The 23595-nt window shown below is 51.9% G+C and overlaps 1 protein-coding gene and 1 long non-coding RNA gene across 3 annotated transcripts in view; one reads left to right on the forward strand and one right to left on the reverse strand.

Annotated features, from left to right (window-relative positions):
* Positions 1-23595, reverse strand: part of SLC9A1 (solute carrier family 9 member A1) — a 60532-nt gene that overhangs the window by 21689 nt on the left and 15248 nt on the right. The window lies entirely within an intron of this gene.
* On the forward strand, positions 266-5047 carry LOC115833002. Its single transcript, XR_004028426.1, has 2 exons — positions 266-303; positions 4952-5047. It is a non-coding gene; the product is annotated as an uncharacterized LOC115833002 (long non-coding RNA).

Raw genomic sequence — 23595 nt, forward strand, 5'->3', positions numbered from 1 at the left:
TCATTATACACCCAGGGCTAGGACACAAGAGGAGCTCAACAAACATCGGCTGACTTGAAAATACACAGGGCTGGGACATCACCCAAGATTTCCGATAACCTGCATGCCTGGCCAGGCCTCTGCTCTCATTACTTACTCTCGAGATCCCTGGGACAGAGGAGGACCTTCCCTCTCCATGCCCAAAGCCCTTCCTACTCTCAGGTAGGAATCTGGGCAGTGCTAGTACAGTGACAAGTCAAAGTTCACACTGCTGGCTGGGCACGGTGGCTCACGCCTGTAATCCCAGCACTTTGGGAGGCCAAGGTGGGTGGATCACCTGAAGTCAGGAATTCAAGACCAGCCTGACCAATACGGTGAAACCCTGTCTCTACTAAAAATATAAAAATTGGCCAGGCGTGGTGGCGGGCGCCTGTAGTCCCAGCTACTTGGGAGGCTGAGACAGGAGAATTGCTTGAACACGGGAGGTGGAAGTTGCAGTGAGCTGAGATCACGCCACTGAACTCCAGCCGAGATCACACCACTGCACTCCAGCCTGGGCAACAGAGCAAGACTCCATCTCAAAAAAAAAAAGGAAAAAAAAAAAAAAGTTCACACAGTGAACACTATCCAGGCCCAGAATCCTGGCACAGTGCCAAGCACCCTGAAGACACTCAAAACACATTGGGAAAAAAAGACGTCTCCATCCTAGGCCAAGAAGACCTCGAAGGCACCGTGTGCATTCTCCTAATTTCAAAATAGACACGACCAAAAGTCGCTTTTTGTTCATCTACTTCCCACATCGATAAAAGGGAAAATAATTCCCAAATCACCCCTTTTGCTGAAAAGTCCCCCAGTCTTTGTACTGTCCACCAGTCAACATCCAGTGTGTAGCTGCCTGGTCCACTGGGAAGGGCTAGTCGTGTTGAACCCAAGTCTCTCCTGCTGCAGAGGATAAAGCCCACATTTTCAGCACTGCCTCTGTCATCTGGTCTTGCCTCATGTCCCATTCTCCCCACTGTCAACTCTTAGGTTTCAGCCTTGCCAAATTCCTTGCAATTGCCCCATATGAGCCACATCCTCTTTTGCCTGCCAACCTTCACCTAGTCTAGTTCCTCTCTCTAGAAATCATTCCTCTACCTCTACCTCTACCCCCACCATATGTGGCTGACACCATATCCTCTGCCTGCCTCCTCCTCCAGGAAGCATTCCCTGACCACCACCTGTCTGCCCAGGTTAGGGCAGGAATCTTCTGGTGCCTCCCTCTCTCATAACCTTCAATCCACAGTCATCTCCCAGGTTCCTCTCTCTCTTCCTGGCATCCACTGAGATCAGTCAGACAACCTAGGCAGAAGCAGCTGAGACAAGACAATGACACCACACCCCAAAGACCTGCAGTGTGCTGGAGGGGAGACAGGCACAGTGCAGGGGAGATAAGCAGGATGAAGATTTAGGGGAGCAGAGCTCCTATAGGCAGGGACCAGAAAGCACCTTCCCAAGGCCAGAAGTCCAGCTCCAGCCAGCTGCATGCTGACCTCCCCTCCACAGCCTCCCTGCCCCTGTCCTGGTGTTAGCACCAAGAGCTGCCTTAAGAGAAGGCAGAGTCTAAAGAGATAGTTCAGGGTAGGCAGATGATGGCTTCCACCTCCACCTAAGGGGTCAGGCTCTAAAAATGCCTCCTACCCTCACTCTGTGCCATCAGCCCAATCCACAGAGCTTTCCTGGGCCCATAAATCGCCAGACAGTGCCTGGGAGACCCAGAGAAGAGTTGGCCACAGCTCCTGCCTGGGGAGGGGGCAGGCATGTGAAACAAGCCAAGAGCAGCAACATGAAGATGGCTCCTCAGGTCTGAGGGCGTCCCATGAGCCAGAACCATGCTGGGAGCCTGGCACGCACCATCTCATTCAGTCCTCACCACAGCCCTTGGGATAGGTGTTGCCTCCATTTTGCAGAAGAGAAAGCTGAGGCTCAGCAAGGTTATGCCGCTTCCCTAGTGTCTAAGGGAGGACCTCTATTCCAGCTTAGCTGTCTCAAACCCGTAGCAGAGAGCGCTGATTAATTCTTTACTCAAAGCTCGGTTTTTTCTCCGAGCCGGGCCATATTGGACACTGGGGACATTGAGGTGACTCAGACTCTGAAGCTCCGGGAGCAGCTGATGGGGAGGGCCATGCTATTCCAGTCCTTGGAGCCTCTATGACCAGGTGAAAGGAGAGCTGGCATTCCTACTGAACACAAGAAAAACTAGCTCTGAGAGGAGGCTGCATGCACTCAGCCAGGCCAACCAGGACCAGGTCCCGGGCCTCCTGACTACAGCGCAGCGACCTCCTTCTCCTTCAGCCAGCTCCAGGGTACCTGGGGCTGCAGCCACGTTCCTGGAACTGGTTTCCCCGGCTTTCCTGTTTTGTCTCTGGCGCTCAGTGAGCTGAAGGAGCTCTAGGCCCTGATGGGCTCTCTGGGCTCGAGGGGAGGGCTGGGCCGGGCCAGGCTGAGGAGAAAGGTCTGAGATCCACTCTTGGCTCCCTGCCCGTGGGTAGGTGGCACATTACTGGAAAGTGCTTCTAGGGCTGGGGGAGGAAGGGATTTTGTCATCAAGAGGAGGCTCCTTCAGGAGCAACAGCTCAGGGAAGTGGGAAGCAACCCCCGGACCTGCGCTGGCTTGTCCCTCTCCTAATGCCCTGACTCCACCAACTGCGCTCACTCTGCATCCCTACAGAGTCCCCACAAAGTGTAGGATGCTTGCTGACACCCAGTGTGGTGAAAGGGGCACAGAAGGATGGCTGGGGCCCCTGGTACCCTGACAAAAGCTCTGCATGGAGGCAAGATCCCAGGATGCCAAGAGATGAGGCAAAACTTTCAGGGCCCAAACATGCAGCAGCAGTGATGTCACCAGGGTGAAATCAGGGGTGGGAAGAGGCAGTTAGAGTAAGAACCAGAGACGTGAGAGCCGGAATGGATCTTGGAGAGCATCTAAATTCTCCATTATACAGTCAGGGAAACGGAGACAGAGACAGCCAGCGACCTGTCAATGATCACATGTCCAGTTCTACCCCAGCAGTCTGTGACACTCCAAGCCCCGTGGTCTGCACAAGCCACACAGCCTCCTTCGAGGACGTCCAGTCCTCCCAGGACAAGGAGGCACGGAAGTGTGGAATTCGGCATCTCCAAGCACAGCCACAGGCCAAACCTTCTGACACAGTTCAGAGTTGGCTCTCCTTTTAGAAGAGGCTGGGGGATGGGAGAAGTGTTTTTCAACCTATCTAGTGTAGGTGGTAGCTGGAACGAACACACACACACACACACACACACACACACACACACACACACACACACTCTTGCTGAGCAGATACCTCACCAAACTTCCAATTGATGGAAGCTCCCAGCCCCCTGCAGCTGCTCTGCACCACAAGAATGTTTTATTTATATCTCCTCGGACGGTCCCCATCTGCTGAGACTGGCTCAGTGGAGCAGGCAAGGCTGTCCCACATCACCCTGGGTTGCCAGGGTGACCAGACATGCCTGATCCCCCTTCCCGCAACCCTCCTCTGGCCTGGGAAGTCAGAGGGGAGTGCTGGGAAGAGGGGTCTCTTTGGCCCATAGTGCCAGGTCACCAGGGACCCAGGGGCACACTGAGGGCTCTGTCGCCCTACTTCCAGGCCTGAGGACTGCTCTGGGGCTGCAACTCGGCCAGGTCCCAAGGGATTCCTAGTTGCACAACGATTCCATTTCTTTAACTCCCTCTTCAACTGCCCCAGCAACCAGTCTCAACTGCAGCAATGGAAGGTAATACTTCCCAATGAAAGCCCAGCACTCTACAGTTTGCAGCAGCACACTCTCAACCCGTTTGCTCTTCACCACAGTTCTGGGAAGTCACAATTACCATCCCCTTATTTTACAGATGAGGAAACTGAAGCACACAATGGTTAAGCAACTTGATCAAAGTCACATAGCTGGTAACTGGGATTCAAACCCAGGTAGTCTGGCTCCAGAGTCTGTGTTCTTGGCCACTCACTGTATTATCCCTGGCTTTCTTCTTACCTTGTTTCTAAGGGGTGTGTGAGCCTAGGACTAAAGAGGCCCAAAGCAGTTCCCAAAGGGCCAGAGGTAGGTTTTTCTTTCCATGAGCTCTTCTCCAGGAAGTCTCCCCCTGCTCCCCTTCTACTCTAGTGGCCTAGTAAAGACTTCATGAAATCCTTCCTGTCTTCTAAGGCTGCCCTCTCCAGGAAGCCCTCCTGAGTTAACTCAGCCAGGAGGGGTCAATCATTTCTACCAAACTTGCAGGGCAAGAAGTGATAATTATTCAGACTGTTCAGCCCCTGCCTGGCTGATCTGCACTCAGCCCTGGTGTCCACCGGGCTGGAGGCCCCATGGGTCCGGGAGGGCTCTGACTCCTTTTGCGTCTGAATCTCCTCAAAGCTGATTATTCCTACCATCAATGTCAGCTATGAGGACCAGGGAGAAAGAAAAGTCACATTATGACAGACTCAGCCACTGCCTCAGCAGGTTCACAGCCAGGCCTGCAGAGGAGACAAAGACATGTGGCGCTGACCACCCCACCCTATGTTCCCACTGTCAGAAAACTGAGTTCTAATCAGAGCCCAGCCACAACTTGCTGGGTGGCTTTAGACAAGTTACTTTACATCCCTCCCCTCAAAGTTTCTCCATCTGTGTAAAAGCCTATTTCAGAGGGTTTCTGGAGTACAAGAGGAGATAAGGATAAAGAGCACCAAGCAATAATGGTACTCAATGTTAGCCAAAGGTGGTGACTACTATTACTATTATAATTTTCTTTAAAACCCAAGTATAATACAATTCACTCTGCATTATTGTGACCTGTTGGTGTGCATGTGTTCATCACTGGGCTATAAGCTCCCTGAGGGTAGGAACTGTCTAGATTCATGTGGGTCTCCAGCTTCTAGCACAGAGTAGGCATCAAATATTTGTGAGCTGAAGCAAACTGACTCCAGCACTTTGGGAGGCCGAAGAGAGAAGACTGCTTGAGACTAGGAATTTAGAGCAGTCTGGGCAATATAGTGAGACCCCATCTCTACAAAAATAAAAACAAAAATAATTAGCTGGATGTGGGGGTGTACGAGGCAGGAGGATTGCTTACGTCCAGGAGTTTGGGACTGCAGTGAGCTATGACAGTGCCACTACTCTCCAGCCTGGAAGACAAAGTGAGACCTTATCTCTAATTTAAAAAGGAAAGAAAAATGAAGTCAACTTCACTTGTTAGATGTGAAGTATGGGAAAGAAAGAGGTGGGGATGGGTCTGGACTTTCAAGACTAAGTGGTGTTCCCAGAGCAGGGACCATTTGAATTGGGCTTTGAAGGATCAATAGAAGTTTGCCAGAAGAGAAGGGTTTGTATCCTTTAAAAAGTCTAGTATAGTACCTTGCACATAGTAAATGGATATGTGGGTAATGAATGAAAGAAAAACAAGTAAAGGAGACAATAAATAGGAAGGCAGGCTGACTTCACCAAGCTTTTGTCAATATCCAAACAAGAGGGCTCTTGTGAAGATTAAATATGATTAAAGATATGGTGTACATAAAAGACTTAGCACAATACCTGGTACATGTGTCTTTTAGTCTCATTTTGTCTCTGTAACTGGGATGATGATGATTAAAAGCAACTTTGAGATAATTTAATTAGAACTCCCGAAAAAGCGGGTTAAGGGAATGATGAACACTTCCTGAAGGATGTAGGACTAATGTTTGGTCTCAAAGGTGGGTGACTAAAGGGGGAAGAGTGTGAACAAATGAAAGGAGAGGGAACCTCAAAAGCCTTCTGAGGATCCTGAAGCCTGCAGCCAGCCTGGAAATGAGAGTGAACAGTGCAGGAGATGCTGGCACACAGGCCTGACCTGGGCAGACCAAGGAAGGAACTGAGTCAAGGAGCCTGAGCTGACACAGCAGGCCTCAGAGGGTCCCCTGACCTTCAGCCTGGCCCTGAATGCCCCATCCTAGCCTGCAGCCTGGTTCTACCGCCACCAGCCTTCTCCCTGGGTCTCAAGGACCCATTTCCGTAACCCCTATACCACTCCAAGCTGGGGCAGCACCTCTTGGTATCCAGCCCGACCTTCCCAATCATCCAAGCTCTGCATAAACATTTGTTGAATAAATTTCACTCCAGCAGATTGCCCCTCCCCCTGCAGGAAAGGCGCTGGATCAAGAGTCCCCATGCAGTGAAGAAGAGGATGACTCACAGGGGAGGGGGGGGACAGGGACTGGGACTGGCAGTAAACAGCCTGTGTGTGTTGACAAGAGGCAGAGCTCCAACAGGCCCAACAGTGCCTGGCAAGGGAGAGGTGCCAGGCAGTGGGGTGCTTACCTGGGGAGGGGGTTACCTGGGGAAGCGGTGGGGGGCAGCTCAGGGGGTGGGCTTTACTTGGGGCAGGGGTAGGACCTCAAGCTCCAAAGACTGTCATGGCTGGACTGGGTGTCTGATAGGTGACCATATGCTACACACTGGTTTCTTTTGATTTTCTCAAAATGGAAATACATTATATTGCTTTGGTGATTTTAAATAAAACTTATGGTCATTAAAATTTTTTTCTAACAGTCATATAAGTGTTTAAGTATAAGGACAATCATCTCACAGTGATTCTCCCCCTTCCCCTTTACCAACTATACCAGTCTCCCCCACAACCGAATTTCTGTTAAGTTTGGTATATATTCCTGAAGACTTTTCTGTATCTATAGGTTGTTTAAAATTACGTGTGAATGGCAAATCACACATGCTGTGCTTCAACTGCTTCTATGGGGCAGAGACTGCACTAAGTACTGAGGCATCTCATTTAATTCTCTCAACAACCCTAATGCAGTGGGTATAATTATTATCCGCTTTTTATTTTTATTGGGCTTTTTTTTTTTTTTTTTAGACGGAGTCTCGCTCTGTCACCCAGGCTGGAGTGTTGGAGTGCAATGGCACAATCTTGGCTCACTGCAACCTCCACCTCCTGGGTTCAAGTGATCCTCCTGCCTCAGCCTCCCGAGTAGCTGGGATTACAGATGCCCACCACCACACCTGGCTAATTTTTGTGTTTTTAGTAGAGATGGGGTTTCACTATGTTGGCCAGGCTGGTCTTGGACTCCTGACCTCAGCTGATCCACCTGCCTTGGCGTCCCAAAGTGCTGGGATTACAGGCGTGAGCCATCGTGCCCAGCCCTTTTATTGGGCTTAAAAAAAACTTTTTTTTTTTTTTTTGAGACAGAGTCCCGCACAGTCACCCAGGCTGGAGTGCAGTGGCATGATCTCGGCTCACTGCAACCTCTGCCTCCCGGGTTCAAGCGATTCTCCTGCCTCAGCCTCCTGAGTAGCTGGGATTACAGGTGCGTGCCACGCCCGGCTAATTTTGTATTTCAAGCCACCATCTCCCTCCTTTCCTCTCCCAGTGTCCCGGGTGTGTGGCTCCCCAGCTCAGGTGCTCCCTTCCCCACTCCATCTCTATCCCTGGCCTGTCCTTGCCTCTTGCCAGACTGCTGTCAGGACTTACAGACGGTATCAGGTGCTCCAGGCACCAGTTTGCCCCACACCTGGGGTGGGGCAGAGATGGGGGAAGAAGCAGAGGCTCGGCCGGGCGCGGTGGCTCACGCTTGTAATCCCAGCACTTTGGGAGGCCGAGGCGGGCGGATCACGAGGTCAGGAGATCGAGACCACGGTGAAACCCCGTCTCTACTAAAAATACAAAAAAATTAGCCGGGCGTGGTGGCGGGCGCCTGTAGTCCCAGCTACTCGGAGAGGCTGAGGCAGGAAAATGGTGTGAATCCAGGAGGCGGAGCTTGCAGTGAGCCGAGATTGCGCCACTGCACTCCAGCCTGGGCGACAGAGCGAGACTCCGTCTCAAAAAAAAAAAAAAAAAGAAGCAGAGGCTCAGTAAGAGAGCTTCCATTTCTAGAAACTTTAGAGCCATGGGAAAGCTAGATTGTTCTTTCCTCTTTGCTGGAGGTACAGTAGAGCTTGCAAAATGCAAATCTGAGAGAAAAAAAATTGAGTGTACCAAATATCTGTTGTTCTTAGTATTGCTTCCAGTTGAAAGTCAGTTAGCTTAGAAGCTTACCAATGTGTTAAGTTCATTATATGTAACTTCAACTTGCTTGAAATCTCATCCTACTTGGCTACAGAGAGGTGGAATATAGAGAGACAGCAGTAGGAAAGCAACACGAAAAGAAATTCTACAATTTCCAGGACAATTGCCCTGCAGAAAGCAAGTCACAGTGTCCTATTTTCAGCACTACAAGGAATGCGGGGGACTGCAAAGGAAGAACAAAACACAGGTGGCACTGGCTGGGTGGGGAAGAGAGACCAGCAGCCTCTGGGAGGCCACTGGGGCCCCTTCTATCCCTTGTAGCTTAATGAGCTTTATGGGGTCTATTGCGTGCTTCACAGCATCTGAGGGCAGTCATGAAGAAGGGGTGTTAGCCATCTTCCACTTGGGCATTTTACTGACCTCTCAGAAGGGCCAGAAAATGATCAGTGAGAGAAAATGACTCTCAGGGGACAGAGCCTGGAGTAGGGCAGAAAAGATGGGGGGCCTTCCCAGAGGGGTGAGGCATGAGCATCCTTAGGCTGGTGTGTTACCGTGTGCGTGGGGTGGACTGCAGAATGGCAAATGCACAGGAACTGGGTGCTCCTGACAGGAAATTCTTATTTTCTCGTCCCCAAACCTGCTCCTCAGGCCCCAAACTTTGGAGTTCTCCCGACTCCTTTCTTCCTCTCACTCCTGACATCCAATCCATCATCAAACCCTGCCGGCTCTGCCTTCTAGATGTGAACAGACCCTGACACTTCTCACCACCTCCATTGCTAACACCCATCCAAGCCAGAATGATCACTTGCCTGGACCATGGCAGCAGCATCCAATCAGTCTCCTGCATCCACTTTTCTTTCTCTCTTTCTTTCCTTCCTTCCTTCTTTCTTTTTTTTTTGAGAAAGAGTCTCGCTCTGTTGTCTAGGCTGGAGTGCAATGGCGCAATCTTGGCTCACTTCAACCTCCGCCTCCTGGGTTCAAGCGATTCTTGTGCCTCAGCCACCTGAGTAGCTGGGATTACGGGCACATGCTACCACACCTGGCCAATTTTTATATTTTCAGTAGAGACAGGGTTTCACCATGTTGGTCAGGCTGGTCTCGAACTACTGGCCTCAAGTGATCTGCCCACCGTGGTCTCCCAAAGTGCTGGGATTACAGTCGTGAGCCACTGTGCCTGGCCAAGAGTGAAGCTTTATAAGAGGTAAGACATACTACTGAAAGGTAGGGACTACACCCCCCTCCGCGTCTTTCCACCACACCTGAATCTCCACTCACTCTCCCCTAGCTCCACCAGCCTCCTTGCTTTTCCTTGAGCACAAACATGCTTCCACCTCAGGGCCTTTGCATTTGCTGTTCCCTGTGCCTGAGACACTCTTCCCCATGTAGGTGAACAACAGATTCCCTCCCTTCTTTCAGGTCCCTGCTCAGATGCCACCTCCCCAGAGAGGTCCTCCCAACCCTCTCTATCCGCTTACTCTTGCCACTTCCTGATGTCTAGATGTGCTTTCTGACCATTCCCCACCCAGAACATAAGCCTCGTGAGGGCAGCCTCTGTCCCAATCACTGTTGTATCCCTGGCACCTCAGGCTGTACCTGGCACACAGGAGGCTCGCAATCAATGTTTGCTGGATGGATGACTTTCTCTTACCTCAGTGACCTCACGAGGCTGTTGTGAGGATTACATGAGACCACAAACACAAAAGCACCGGGCAAACCACAAGATGTTGTCAGGGTGGGTCACCATCAGCTTGTCCCTTGGAGAGCCACTCCTCCTCCAAGGTGCCGCTGAGCAGCTTTTCCCAAATACCCCAGGGAGAAGAACCCAGTCACGCTCAGTTCTGTGGCCTGCAGAGCCTGGGATCACACAGCCCTCTATTAAGCGTCTGATGACACGGCACAGCTGGTTGGTCTGTCTCCCCCTCCAGACCACAAGCAAGTTTCCACCTGCAAGCAACCGTAGGGACCCGGTCCTATTCGTCTTTCACTCGCTAGGCCTCAGCACGGAGCCTGACACATGGGAACGATAGAGACTTGTTGAGCCAGCAGAACTGTTTGAGGGCAAAAGTCATGTCTGGTTTAACTTTTTTTCCTTCCCTTTTGTGTATATATCTTTCGGTTTAACTTAAACTCCAGTGTTCGGCACTAAGCACATGGACACTAAACTCCAGCTGAACTGGCCTTTTCGTTGAAGGAAGGGTGAGAGTTAGGCACCAAGAAGGCCTGGCAGGCAAATCAGCAGCATCTGGAAAGGCAGGACAGGGAAACGAGAGTGGTGCAGGTAGAAGATTTTTTTTTTTTTTGGTGGGGAGGGGGCAAGGAAAACAGAGTCTGGCTGTGTTGCCCAGGCTGGAGTGCAGTGGTGCAAACACGGCTCACTGCAGCCTTGACTTCCTGGGCTGAAGTGATCCTCTCGCCTCAGCCCTCCACGTAACTGGGACTACAGGCGCACGCCGGCACGTCTGGCTAGTTTTTGTATTTTTTGTAGAGATGGGGGTTTTGCCATGTTGCCCAGGGTGGTCTCAAACTCCTGAGCTCAAGAGATCTGCCTGCCTTGGCCTCCCAAAGTGCTGAGATTACAGGTGTGAGCCACCGAGCCCAGCCCAGGTAGAGGATTTCTATTGCAGCAAATGGCAGTGGACTGGAGTGGAAATCATTACTTAGATGCTATAAAGCAGCCTTTTCTCTCACCCTCACAACAAGCCCTGGCAGTGGGCAACAGATGAGAGAACAGACATTGAGAGAGGTCCAGACACAGGCCCAAGATCACACGGGTGGCAATGGAGACGGGTCCCAAACCCAGAACTACTGACTCCCAATCCAGCACTCAGCCAAGCCAGTTAGGAAAGGCCACAAATACCCTGCGGGAAGAGAATTCCCAATCACCCTGCTGAGCCAGGCAGAGCCACTGGAGGGCTCTGGCCTGGGGAACAACATGAAATTCTGCCACCTCAGGGAGATGGTCAAGGGAGACAGCGCTGGCCACCCAGGCTCAGCACCTGGCGTAAGGCAAAGTTGTCCAACTGCATAGCCATTTAGTCTCAGCTCCAGGGACAGCTGGCACTGCCTCCTGCACAATACCAGCAGGATGGGTGAGCTCCCCCCCCGCCCATCCTACCTCCAAATGCCTCAAAAGACCAGAAAACTACAATTCTGAGAAAAGAAAGGCCTGAGTCAAGCCCAGGCTGGGGATCAGGGGAACTGGGCTTCAGTCTAGACTCACCCACTAACATTCTGTGGGCTTTGAACAAGCCCTTGCTTTTCTTTGGTCTCAGTTTTTCCATCCTTGGGGGCTTGTTGAGAGCCTCTCTACCTCTGACATCTGACTGATGAACTCTGCAGCTGGACAAAGTCGGGCCATGTGATACTCACCATCTCTGTCCATGCCAGCAACTGTGGCATCTGGGTACAGAATAGCATTCGTGCCATAGCAAGCTTGCACGGGGCAGCAGCGGGCAGCGTAAAGAGCTCTGGTCCATCAATGAGGGAGGTAGTTTCTGTCCCAATTCTAAATCTTAACTTTCTCTGTGACCTAATAAGGCAAATCACAGTACTGCCCTGAACCTCAGTTTCTTCCTAACACTGGGATAAAGAATGTCTATGGCACAGGGTTGCTGTAAGAGGAGAGAACAGAGACAAAAACACTCAGAAAAAAGCAAAAACAAAAATATATGCCCAGGCCAGGTGAGGTGGCTCACAACTGTAATCCCAGCAGCTGGGGAGGCCAAGGCGAGAGGATAACTTGAGCCCAGGAGTTTGAGACCAGCCTGGGTAACGTGGCAAAACCCATCTCTACAAAAAATTTAAAAATTAGCTGGGCATGGTTGGTGCATACCTGTAGTCCCAGCTACTAGGGAGGCTGAGGTGGGAGAATCACCTGAGCCCAGGAGGTTGAGGTTTCAGTGAGCCAAGATCCTGCCAACTGCACTCTAGCCTGGGCAACAGGGTGAGACCCTGTCTTAAAAAAAAAAAAAAAAAAAGGCCAGGCGTAGTGGCTCGTGCCTATAATCCCAGCACTTTTGAGACGCCACGGGGCGGATCACCTGAGGTCAGGAGTTTGAGACCAGCCTGGCCAACATGGTGAAACCCCATCTCTACTAAAAATACAAAATTAGGCCAGGCGCGGTGGCTCACGCTTGTAATCCCAGCACTTTGGGAGGCCAAGGCGGGCGGATCATGAGGTCAGGAGATCGAGACCACAGTGAAACCCCGTCTCTACTAAAAATACAAAAAATTAGCCGGGCGTGGTGGCGGGCGCCTGTAGTCCCAGCCACTCGGAGAGGCTGAGGCAGGAGAATGGCGTGAACCCGGGAGGCGGAGCTTGCAGTGAGCCGAGATTGCGCCACTGCACTCCAGCCTGGGTGACAGAGCAAGACTCTGTCTCAAAAATAAATAAATAAATAAATAAATAAAAATAAAAATACAAAATTAGCTGGGCGTGGTGCTGCATGCCTGTAATCCCAGCTACTTGGGAGGCTGAGGCAGGAGAATCACTTGAACCCAGGAGGTGAAGGTTGCAGTGAGCCGAGATCCTCACACCATTGCACTCCAGCCTGGGCAAAAAGAGGGAAACTCCATAAATAAATAAGTAAATAAACAAACAAACAAATAAATAAATGCACGCACGCACGCATGCCAGACGCTCCCGTGCAGATCTAGGTTCCCAGAAACCGGCAGCAGCAGGGTCCCAGAGGCAAGCTGGCAGCACGAAGGAGGCAAGAGCTTCTCCTAAACAGGCGCCTGAGGGGGAAGCTGTCCAAGTGCACAGCATTAAGGCTCCATGGGCAGCAGGCACTGCCTCCTGCATAATACCAGCAAGATGGGTGAGCCCTCCTGATACCGGATCCTCTATCTCAAGGGGATCCCTTAAGGGTCTCCCATACACTTCTGATAACAATCCAGCTGGCTGGGCTACGTGTGTGGTGGGAGAGACAGGGCATGCTTGGAGGGCCTCTCCCTGCCTCCTCTCCCACCACACTGGGGTTAGTTTGTCACTTCAGGCCTCTAGGAGCCATGAGATGTAGAGTGGATAGGAAAACTGAGCATGCTCGGAGGAGGCTGCCCTTTAGAGGACACTGCAGAGAAAAGATGAGGACACAGCCAGCTGCAGGGCTTGGTCCTGGTGCCAGGAGGGCCCAGCGCTCTAGGAACAGCAATGGGAGGTCAGGTCTCTCCTGCGGGAGAAAAGGGGCAGCAAGAAGTCAGAGATTAGAAGAGGGAGGGCCCTCTGAGACCATCCAGTGCAACCCCTCTATTTCACAGATGCAAAGGATGAAGTCCAGAGAGGGGATGGAACTTGGCTGAGGTTACACGGCAAAGTGGTAGCAGAGCTGGGACACACACCCAGGATGGTCCACTCCAAAACTGGTCCTTGCTTGGAACATGGTGCCAACGCCCCATTCCACTCCCACTTTTTTTTTTTAATTACCTTCTATTGAGTGCCTCGCTTTGATGCTCTGTATACTTCAACCACATGATTCTCCCAGCAGCCCTCTGACACAGGGCTCACTCTCCTCATTCTACAGCTGAGCAAACTGGGGCAGACAGAAATGGTCTGACTCCAGAGCCATGGCCCCAACCATGCTGCCTGCAGCTCTGAGCCCCAGTTTTCTGGACCAAATGGTGGATGTGGGGAGCAGGAGCCCTGATTTATTGCCAGGTCTGTCACTCCTTTGCTGTGTGACCTTGGGCAGGTCACTCACCCATTCTAAACTGCTGGTCTTTCGTTTTGTTTGTTTGAGACAGTCTCATTCTGTCACCCAGGCTGGAGTGCAGTGGCACGATCTTGGCTCACTGCAACCTCCGCCTCCTGGGTTCACGTGATTCTTCTGCCTCAGCCTCCTGAGTAGCTGGGATTACAGGCGCACACCACCACACCTGGCTAATTTTTTGTGTATTTTTAGTAGAGACAGGGTTTCACTATGTTGAAACCAGACTGGTCTCGAATGCCTGACCTCGTGATCCGCCCACCTCAGCCTCCCAGAGTGCTGGGATTATAGGCGTGAGCCACCGCACCCGGCCTAAACTGCTCGTCCTTCTAAGACCCCTAGCAGTATCAGTGTGCCTTCGTTCTGTGTGTGCCTTGCAAGGAGAGAAGCAGGAGCTATCTGGCACTCTAGTAATGGGGAATGGAGCTCCACTGGCAGCAGCTCCCCAGACTGGGTCTAACCTGCAGGCCTCTGCTCAAAACCCATGTGCAATGCCTCAGGAGACACAGTGTAGCCCTCCAGCACATGCCACTGTGGGAAGGGAGAATTACTACCAAGCCCTGTGCCTTCTCATTTAGCCTCAGCAATGCCATGAGGTAGACATTACTGTTTCCATTTTCCAGTAGAGAAATTGAGGCTCAGAGCTTAATGAAGTAGCTCAAATGACACACAGCCAGGAAACAACCAAACTGGTATTTGATCCCAGAAGCCGAGCTCTGCCCTCAAGCCGGGCCTGGTTAACTGCTTCCTGCTGGCACTCTGGTCCTCAGGGCACAGGTTCTAGAGCCCACTGGTGATAAGCTGAGCACAAAGGGCCAAGGGTTCTGGCAGGCTGAGAGGTTGCCTGCCTGCCTACTTGTCTGCCAACCAGTCCACCCCATAGAAGTGCCCCATGCCCAGGAAGGAGATAAGGAAGCCTTTGTCAGTGCCCCACTTCCGCCTGGCCTGTGCTGGCTGCTGAGACTGGGCAGGGTCCATCGTATGATCCTGCACATGGCACTGGCACGAGGTGCACCTGCCTCCCTCCAGCAGGGCAGGGGAGATACCTGGGGCAGCCGGAACTGGGGAAGCAGCCACCACTGGGCAGGACAAGAAGGGTCAAGAATTCAGGCAAGAGCCATGGTTCTTTTTTCTTTTTTGCCACCCCGCCCCCAGACCATGGTTCTAATCAGCCCTGTCACACAGCTTCCAGTTGAAATGGGGATGTTAATAATAATAATAGTGGCTGGGTGTGGTGGCTCACACCTGTACTCTCAGCACTTTGGGAGGCTTAGGGGGAGTGGATCACTTGAGGTCAAGAGTTCAAGACCAGCCTGGCCAACATGGTGAAACCCCATCTCTACTAAAAATACAAAAAAAAAAAAAAAAAAAAAAAAAAGGGCCGTGCACGGTGGCTGATGCCTGTAATCCCAGTACTTTGGGAGGCCAAGGTGGGTGGATCACAAGGTCAAGAAATCAAGACCATCCTGGCCAGCATGGTGAAACCCCATCTCTACTCAAAATACAAAAATTAGCTGGGCGTGGTGGCACACGCCTGTAGTCCCAGCTACTCAGAAAGCTGGGGCAGGAGAATTGCTTGAACCCAGAGGGTGGAGTTGCAGTGATCTGAGATCACACCACTGCACTCCAGCCTGGCGACAGAATGAAACTCTGTCTCAAAAAAAAAAAAAAAAAATTATCCAGGCATGGTGGCACACCCCTAAAATACCATAATCTCAGCTACATGGGAGGCCAAGGCAGTAGAATTGCCTGAACCCAGGAGGCGGAGGTTGCAGTGAGCAGAGATGGCACCGCTGCATTCTAGCCTGGGCAATAAAGGGAGACTCCATCTCAAAAACAAGAAGAAGAAAAAAAAATACATATATATATATATAAAATTATGGCTACACTTATTGAAGGTTTCTTAATCTTCACAACTATTCAAAGAGGTAGGCGCTATCACACCCATATCACAGATGAGGAAACTGAGGCTCAGAGAGGCTACATTACAGGGCCAAGCAGGACTCAAGCCCAGAAACTGACTCTACAGCAGACAGGTGCTCATGCTCAACTACTTCCTCATACGAGCCACAGAGAAAATGATCTGGATGAGTATTTTCTCAATTCTCCAAAAGGAGGACACAACCACAGTTCTCCCAGAATGTTCAAAGGAGCAGGCTGGGGGCCTCAGTATGGTAATGGTGACTGTTGTCATCAATGGAGAGGAAAGAACACTGTCCCTGATCGCCAGTCCCCATACTACCCTCTTTCAGGAAGTGACTCTCTGGGTCTCAGGTTTGCTCAGCCATATAATGAGGGGAATGGACTATGTGACCTCAAATGGCTCTTTTGCCCTGACTCCCTAGGATTCAAGGCCACCCAGTTCCACTACTTTCTTGTGTGTGTGATCCCGGGTAAGTTAGTTACTCTCTATGGACCTCAGGGTCTTTATTTTTAAAATGAAGATGCCTCTCCCCTCCTCACAGGGTCAGGTGAGGACCACTCAAAATGATGAAGGCAGAGAGCCTAGCATAGGACCAGACAAAGCAAGTACTGAAACATGAGGTGGGGGTGCCTCCTACTATTAGAGCAGGACTTTTTCTCATCACTGTTCACTGCCACTGGAATGAGTGTCACTCCATGACCTCACCCTGAAAGCAGATACCAGGGCTAGCAGTCCCTCCCCAACTCCCACCATGGGCCAACAGGGCACTTCCGGACAGCCCCGCCTAGCTCCCTGATTATCATTGCCACAGTGCTTGCTTAATGAGCTGTGGCTCCAGGGAAGGGCGGACGCCGGAGCACCAGGAGCCATTTCCACTGCCTGGTACCTGGTACTGCACTGTGACGTGATAGCTAAACACCCGGCAGAGTGGGGCCCACCTGGCTCAGTACCATGGAAATCTTATCATGCCAAGTGCTTCCTGGGAGGGAGCGGGGTGGGTGAGGCAAAGGCCTAGCCCAAGCCCATCAGGGTTTCGTTTCCTGATTCTTTTTTTTTTTTTTTTTTTGAGATGGAGTCTCACTCTGTTGCCCAGGCTGGAGTGCAGTGGTGCGATCTCAGCTCACTGCAACCTCCGTCTCCCGGGTTCAAGCGATTCTCGTGCCCCAGCCTCCCCAGCAGCTGGTATTACAGTCATGCACTACCACGCCCGGCTAATTTTTGTATTTTTTAGTAGAGATGTGGTTTCGTCATGTTGGCCAGGCTGGTCTCAAACTCCTCGCCTCAAGTGACCCACCCGTGCTTGGCCTCCCAAAGTGCTGTGATTACAGGCATGAGCCATCACACCTGGCCCATTTCCTGGTTCTTGACATCAACCTAGGTTGTAATCTCGTAAGTATGGGGGCCCCCTCTTTATCTTCCTGAAGCTGAGGGGACCCAAACACTGAGCTAGAAGAAGTGTAAGAGACTACTCAAAGCCAGGACTTCATCTGACTAAGAGGTGAGGGAGTGGGGTCCTGGCTTGACTTCTTGGGGATGGGAGTGAGCCTGGTGGGAGCAGGGAACTGAGGCCCAGGTTTAGAGGTAGTTAGGACAGGAAGGGTGCTGTGCGCCCTACTGGGTCAGCATCTCCCGCCCCATCCAAACACCCACTCTACTGCCTTCTTAGACCAGAAGATGTTGGGCACACTTCACTGCCTGGAAGTTCCTCAGCTAGGGACAGGGAGAGAACTGGAGCCCTGGACTTTTTTTTTTTTTTTTTTTTTTTTTGAGACGGAGTCTCAGTCTGCTGCCTAGGCTGGAGTGCAGTGGCGCGATCTCGGCTCACTGCAACCTCTGCTGCCCCGGTTCAAGCAATTCTCCTGCCGCAGCCTCCCGAGTAGCTGGAATTACAGGTGCCTGCCACCACACCCTGCTAATTTTTGTATTTTTAGCAGAGATGGGGTTTCACCATCTTGGCCAGGCTGGTCTTGAACTCCTGACCTCGTGACCTACCCATCTCAGCCTCCCAAAGTGCTGGGATTACAGGCATGAGCTACTGCACCCCTGACCTCGTGACCTACCCATCTCAGCCTCCCAAAGTGCTGGGATTACAGGCATGAGCTACTGCACCCAGCCTGAGCCCTGGACATTTTCTAAAGTGCCTTTCCACTGTAGCAGGAAGCCCTACTATTAAGAAGCGAGTCGGTCAGAGCTGAGCTCTGGCCCAGAGAGAGTGAGAAGCCTCCAGGGGAGTTCCCGCTGCCCAGGAAGAGGAACAGTACAGACTCCTGGGTTCAGAAACCCTTGGTTCAGTTTTGGCTCTATTATTTGCTGGCTCTATGACCTTCCCTGGGCTACAGTTTCCTCACAGATAAGATGATGGGGCTGGGTTAACTTCTCAAAGATTTCCTCTAGCTCTGACAGCCCACAATTTTACATAATAACCAGCACACATCACTTTTCATTTTGCTTTGTTCTTTCATGTACATTATTCCATTTACACCTCATGGTATCTCTCCGAGGGTCCTCCTACGTTAAAGATGAGAAAACCAAAGCTCAGGGCATTTAAGCCTGAGAACACACCCAGACAGGGAGCAACAGAGCCAAGATTTACACCCTGGGTTCCAGAAACCAGATCCTGGGTTCCACCTAGAAGGAAATCTGCCCGGCCAGGGTGAACAGCAAGTGACTGGTTTCAGGGTCCATCCCAGACTCTCCCTTCTTGAAGCTATTCTCTTGATGCAGATAAGGAAACTCTTTCAAAAGATCCGATTTAATTTAAAAAGTTAAGCTGCAAAAGAGTACAGACAGCATGATTTTGTTTGTTTCGAGAGCAAATTGCTCTGTCACCCAGGCTGGAGTGCAGTGGTGCAATCTTGGCTCACTGCAACCTCTGCCTCCCGGGTTCAAATGATTCTCCCACCTTAGCCTCCCGAGAAGCTGGGACTTCAGGTACGTGCCACCATGCCCAGTTAATTTTTGTATTTTTAGTTGAGATGGGGTTTCACCATGTTGGCCAGGCTGGTCTCCAACTCCTGACTTCAGGTGATCTGCCTGCCTCGGGCTCCCAAAGTGCTGGGACTACAGGCGTGAGCCACCATGCTAGACCAGCATGGTTGTCTTTATGCCACATTTTTTTGTTTTGTTTTGTTTTTTAAGGCAGAGTCTTGCTCTGTCAGGCTGGAGTGCAGTGGCACAATCATGGCTCACTGCAGCTTCGACCTCTTGAGCTCAAGCAATCCTCCCACTTCAGCCTCCCAAGTAGCTGGGACCACAGGCCTGTGCCACCATGCCCTGCTAATTTTTTATTTTTGTAGAGACAGGGTCTCCCTAGGTTGCCCAGGCTGGTCTGAAACTCCCAGGTTCAAATGATGCTCCCACCTTGGTCTCCCAAAGTGCTGGGATTACAGGGGTGAGCCACTGTGCTGGGCTTAACATTTTTTATGAAAAAGCCGTTCACACCACTGTAGAGAAAAGCCCAGGATGAACTATTCAGAGTGCTTGGCCTGCGAAGCAAGGGAGTAAAAGGGGTATGACTTGCATTTTTCTTCTTTATATACTTAAGCAGTGTTTGAATTTTTTTTTTTATTTCTTCCTTTTTTCTGAAAAAAAAAAAAAAAAAAAAAAAATCTGGAGGGAAAACGTTCTGAGCACCTGCTCTGAGTCAAAATTCAGTATTAAACACTTTACTGTCACAGATTATTTCATTTAATTCTCACAAAACCCTATGGAGTACAAGAATGCTCAGAGCAGCTTTATTCACAATTGTCAAAAAAAGGGAACCAATCCAAACGCCCATCAACAGGAGAGTGAGCCAACTGTGGTGTATTCATACGAGGCAACACTGAACAGCAATAAAATGAACAAACCTCTGGTACATGTGACAGTGAAGAGGAATCTCACAGATAGGCTGAGCAAAAGCAGCCAGACACACAAGAGTACCTATGATTCCATTCAGATGAAGTTCAAGAACAGGTAAGACCAAGTGATGATGATCCAAGTCAGAATTGTGGTTACCCCAGAATTATTTGCAGGCATATAGCAGGCAGGTAGTAGAGCTGGCATTCAGACAGGTCTGTTGGACTCTGCAGTCTCTATTGGCCCCTGACTGCCCAGAAGGATGCCTTGAATCTCCACCTGCAGAGCCTTCTGGGCCCCTGTAGAGGCAGTCTCGCACCTGGCTTCAGATGTGGGGAGCCCCTTGTCCTCAGCGCTAAGCACCCGTCGCTGTGGTTCAGTCACTAAGGGAAGCCTGGCTCTCCAGAAGCCTCAGCACATGGAGAGCTGCTGCTTAACTAGCAAGGGGACAGCAGCCAGGTCCACGACTCAAGCTCTGGGTCTGCTGGGAGCAGGGGGGCAGGAGGAGGACTGCTCTGTGCCAAGGGAGGATGCCCAGTGCACACTCACCACTCCTAACTAGCCCTGGCCCACAATAAGGGAATTTCCAAGCAGAGCTGGGCCTGGGCTCGGCCCCGCCCACTGGGCCACACTGCCTCACACTTTCCCCAGCTCTTGTTGACCCGGAAAAGTCAGACCCTGCCAGTCACCCTAACCCCTCTCCTCAACCGAGGGTAAGACCAGGAGTTTTGGGGGACTCGGCTCCCCGAGAAGCACCTGCATCCTCCTGCTCTAAATTCCCAGCCCTGCCCAGACTTCCCTCCCTCCCCTCTGAAGGGAGCCACCACCTGCTGCTTGGCACGGATCCCCCTCTCCGGCTACATCCTCTCCACTCTCCCCTCAACTCCTACACAATCCCTGTCCCAAACAATTTCCTGCAGTTTCCCATCTGATCAGTTTCTTAGGAAGGATAATTACCCATGGAAGGAGGAGGCGGAAAATTCCCAGAGCCAAGAACACTGGGGAAAAAGCTTCATCTAATCCCTTCTCCATCAGCCAGGAGAGCCCTCATTCTAAACACAGGCCAGTCATGGTCATGGCTCCACCAGAACCTCTGCAGTTCCCCCATCTTCAGGAAAGAGCCCACACTCCTCTGCATTGAATCCAAGGCCCTCTTGATCTGTTCTAACTTAGGTTTGGGCCTCATTGCCATTCCATTGTAAGTGGTAGTGCCAGATGGAGCCCCATCTGCCCCCAGGGCCCACCTGCAACGTGCTGTGTCCCTGCGGCACTTCAGCCTGCCTTGTGTTTTAGCTGTTTATGTGTCTGTCTCCCACACACAAATGTCAGTGCCAGCGCTTCCAGGGTGGGAACCACCAACCACGCAGCTGTGTCTGCTGCATGGTAGGTGCTCAGAGGCAGGCTGAAAAGAAAGTGGGACAGGCAGGAGGCCACCTCACCTCTGCGGAGGGAACGATGTGGGAAGAAGGACCACTTATAGCATCACAGGAGAGCCTGGACTAGAGGTCGGGGAGCTGAGCTCAATGCAGCTCTGTGGCCCTTAAGCAAGTCACTTCCGCCCTGGCCTCTGCTTCCTCTGTGAGCTGAGGGGGATGGGCCGGGCTCTGTCACCATGTCAGACATTTAAAAGCCCTTACTGCTAGGTGCTCGCCTCAGCATTCTCATTTAACCTCCACACCTTTGCACATGGGGACCACACAGCTGCAAGTGGGAGAGGGGGGTTTCAGTCCTGGTCTTTTGATTCCCTAACCCCTTATCTTTTCCTCCTGGACTTCTGCAGTCTCTAGGGTCCCTCCCAGCGCTAAAGTCTGATTCTGATTCTAGGTCTGCCCTTTCCTGACCTGACAACTCCCCAGGCCATGACCATAGGGTTCAGCAGGGAACAGGCATGTCCAACCCTGGTGTTCAGCAATGCCACGCCTCCCACATGACAGGTCTGGTGACTGTTTGCCTGCAGGCGCTGAGGCCCAGCAAGGGAGGGATGGCCAGCAGGAGTCCAGCAGAGCCTGGTGCCCACTCAGCCCCTCCCTCCCCAACGTGCCCCTGACTCCACGCCCACTCTGCTCCAGCGTCCTGCTCGCCCCTCCCTGCTAGCAGCTCTCCTAGGCTGGAGCTTCCATCCCACTGCTGGCTTGGCCAGTGGTGCCTGTCGGGAAGCTTTACTCTGGTGCCCTCACAGACCCAGCCTGAGCTGCTGGTAGGCAGGGCACTGAGTAGGGCCAGCCCAGGGCCTGAGCTGACTCTATTGCACTCCCAGGCTGTCCGCACATCCCTCCCCAGGTCAGACCATGTCATGCTACTCAAGAGCCTTTGACGGTGCCACACAGCACCATGAATCCTAGCCCCAGGCCCACGGGCCCGGCATGATCTGGCCCCTGCTCTCTTCTCCATTCTCACACCATGCTTCCCCTCTTCCCCCGCACTTCAGGTTCCTCAAACACACCCCCCTCAGGGGCCCTGGTCTTTGGAAGATGAGCTCTTCTTGTCCTTTGGGTCTCAGCTCAGACACCAGCTCCTTAGAGAACCCTTGCTGGCCATCCAGCAGCCCCACCTCTCCCTCATGTCTGCCTTCTTCAGGACACTTAACACTACCTAACACTGCTTTGTCCACATCCAATGCTCCATGCTGGCATGGGAGCCCCCTGACATCAGGAGCCTCTTCTGTCTTGTTCCTGGCTGTGTCCTCAGATCCAGAATAGTGTCTGACATGGGGGCAGAGGCAGCTGGTGGGGCGTGTGCTGCCCGTTAGACTGGACAGTCAGGGAGGCCTCTCTGAAGAGATGACGTTTGATCTAGGGCCTGAAGGAGAGCGCCGGCGTGCGGCAGTCTATGGGCAGTGCTCCAGGCTGGGGATCGAGCAAATGCCACAGCTTTATGGAGGAACAGGCCTGGCAAGGCAGATGTGCGTTAAGGACACAGGAAGGCCGGTGCGACTGGAACAGGGGAAAGGGTAGCGGGGCATGAAGTGGAGACAGGGGTGGGCCACACTTTCCTTGCATTTTCTCCCAAGTTCATCAGGAAGCATTTGAAGGGTTTTCAGCAGGGGGAACACCATGCTCTCTGGTTTACAGGTCTCAAAGCTCCCTGTGGCTGCTCTGTGGAGAGCTGACTGCAGGCAGACAGCAGCGGAGCCACAAGACCATTCAGGAGGCCCGGGAATCACCCGGGTTGGAGATGCTTGTGGTGAAGATGGAGTGAAGAGGCAAGCCTCTGACAGGTGTGGTTGTGTTTGCCACCAGTCTGAGGAGCCCTGGCCAAGTCTACACCCCTCTGGAGTTCCAGATGCTTCATCCAGCCCCGCCCACCTACTGTCTTATTTCTCACTGACTCCTCACCCACACTTTTCCTGCAGCTGGCTGGGCTCCCCAACAGGTGCCTGCCCATACCCAGTACTCAGAGCCTGCAAAGAGCCTTGACTGATGTCACGGCCCTTGCCTGATTGGTCACCTTCTCTCCCTCTTAGAAGGGTCTGGTGAAGGTGTCTGCACAAAGATCTCTGCTCCATGCTCATTCCAGCCACATTTCTCCCCTTCCTAAAGGTCTCCTGTTCTTTGAGGCAACAGCACAGCAATCCTCGAGCACTTAATTATTCCCTGTTTCACTTTCCTAAAGTAGCTGTAAGCTAAATAAAGCTAGATACCATGACTCGCACCCTTCGGGGCCATCACATAGTGCAGAAGGCAACGATGCACTATGCGAAGCCCTGAGCACAAAGCTAGGCACTGGCAGGGTCTCAGTAAGTAGTAGGTAGCTCTGTCCTCATTGCCTATACCAGGGCGACAGCCATCACGGGTGCTCAGTGCCCCACAGGTGCAGTTAGCTTCTCTGCCCAGCCAAGCAGGTGAGTGAGGCGTGTTTGGGGGTGAGGTGGAAGGGTTGGAAACATCCCAATGAGTTTCAGAAGCAAAGGTCAATGGTTCTGCATGATCTGTGGCTCTGTATCATTCACATCTCTGTGCCCTTCTCTAGTTCTCCCCTCTATGTGAGCTAAGCACACTCATTCTTTTTTTTTTTTTGAAACAGAGTTTCGCTGTCGCCCAGGCTAGAGTGCAGTGATGTGATCTCGGCTCACAGCAACCTCCACCTCCTGGGTTCAAGCCATTCTCCTGTCTCAACCTCCCAAG

This window comes from Nomascus leucogenys, chromosome 24 (assembly GCF_006542625.1).
Source record: "Nomascus leucogenys isolate Asia chromosome 24, Asia_NLE_v1, whole genome shotgun sequence".
NCBI classification, from domain to species: domain Eukaryota; kingdom Metazoa; phylum Chordata; class Mammalia; order Primates; family Hylobatidae; genus Nomascus; species Nomascus leucogenys.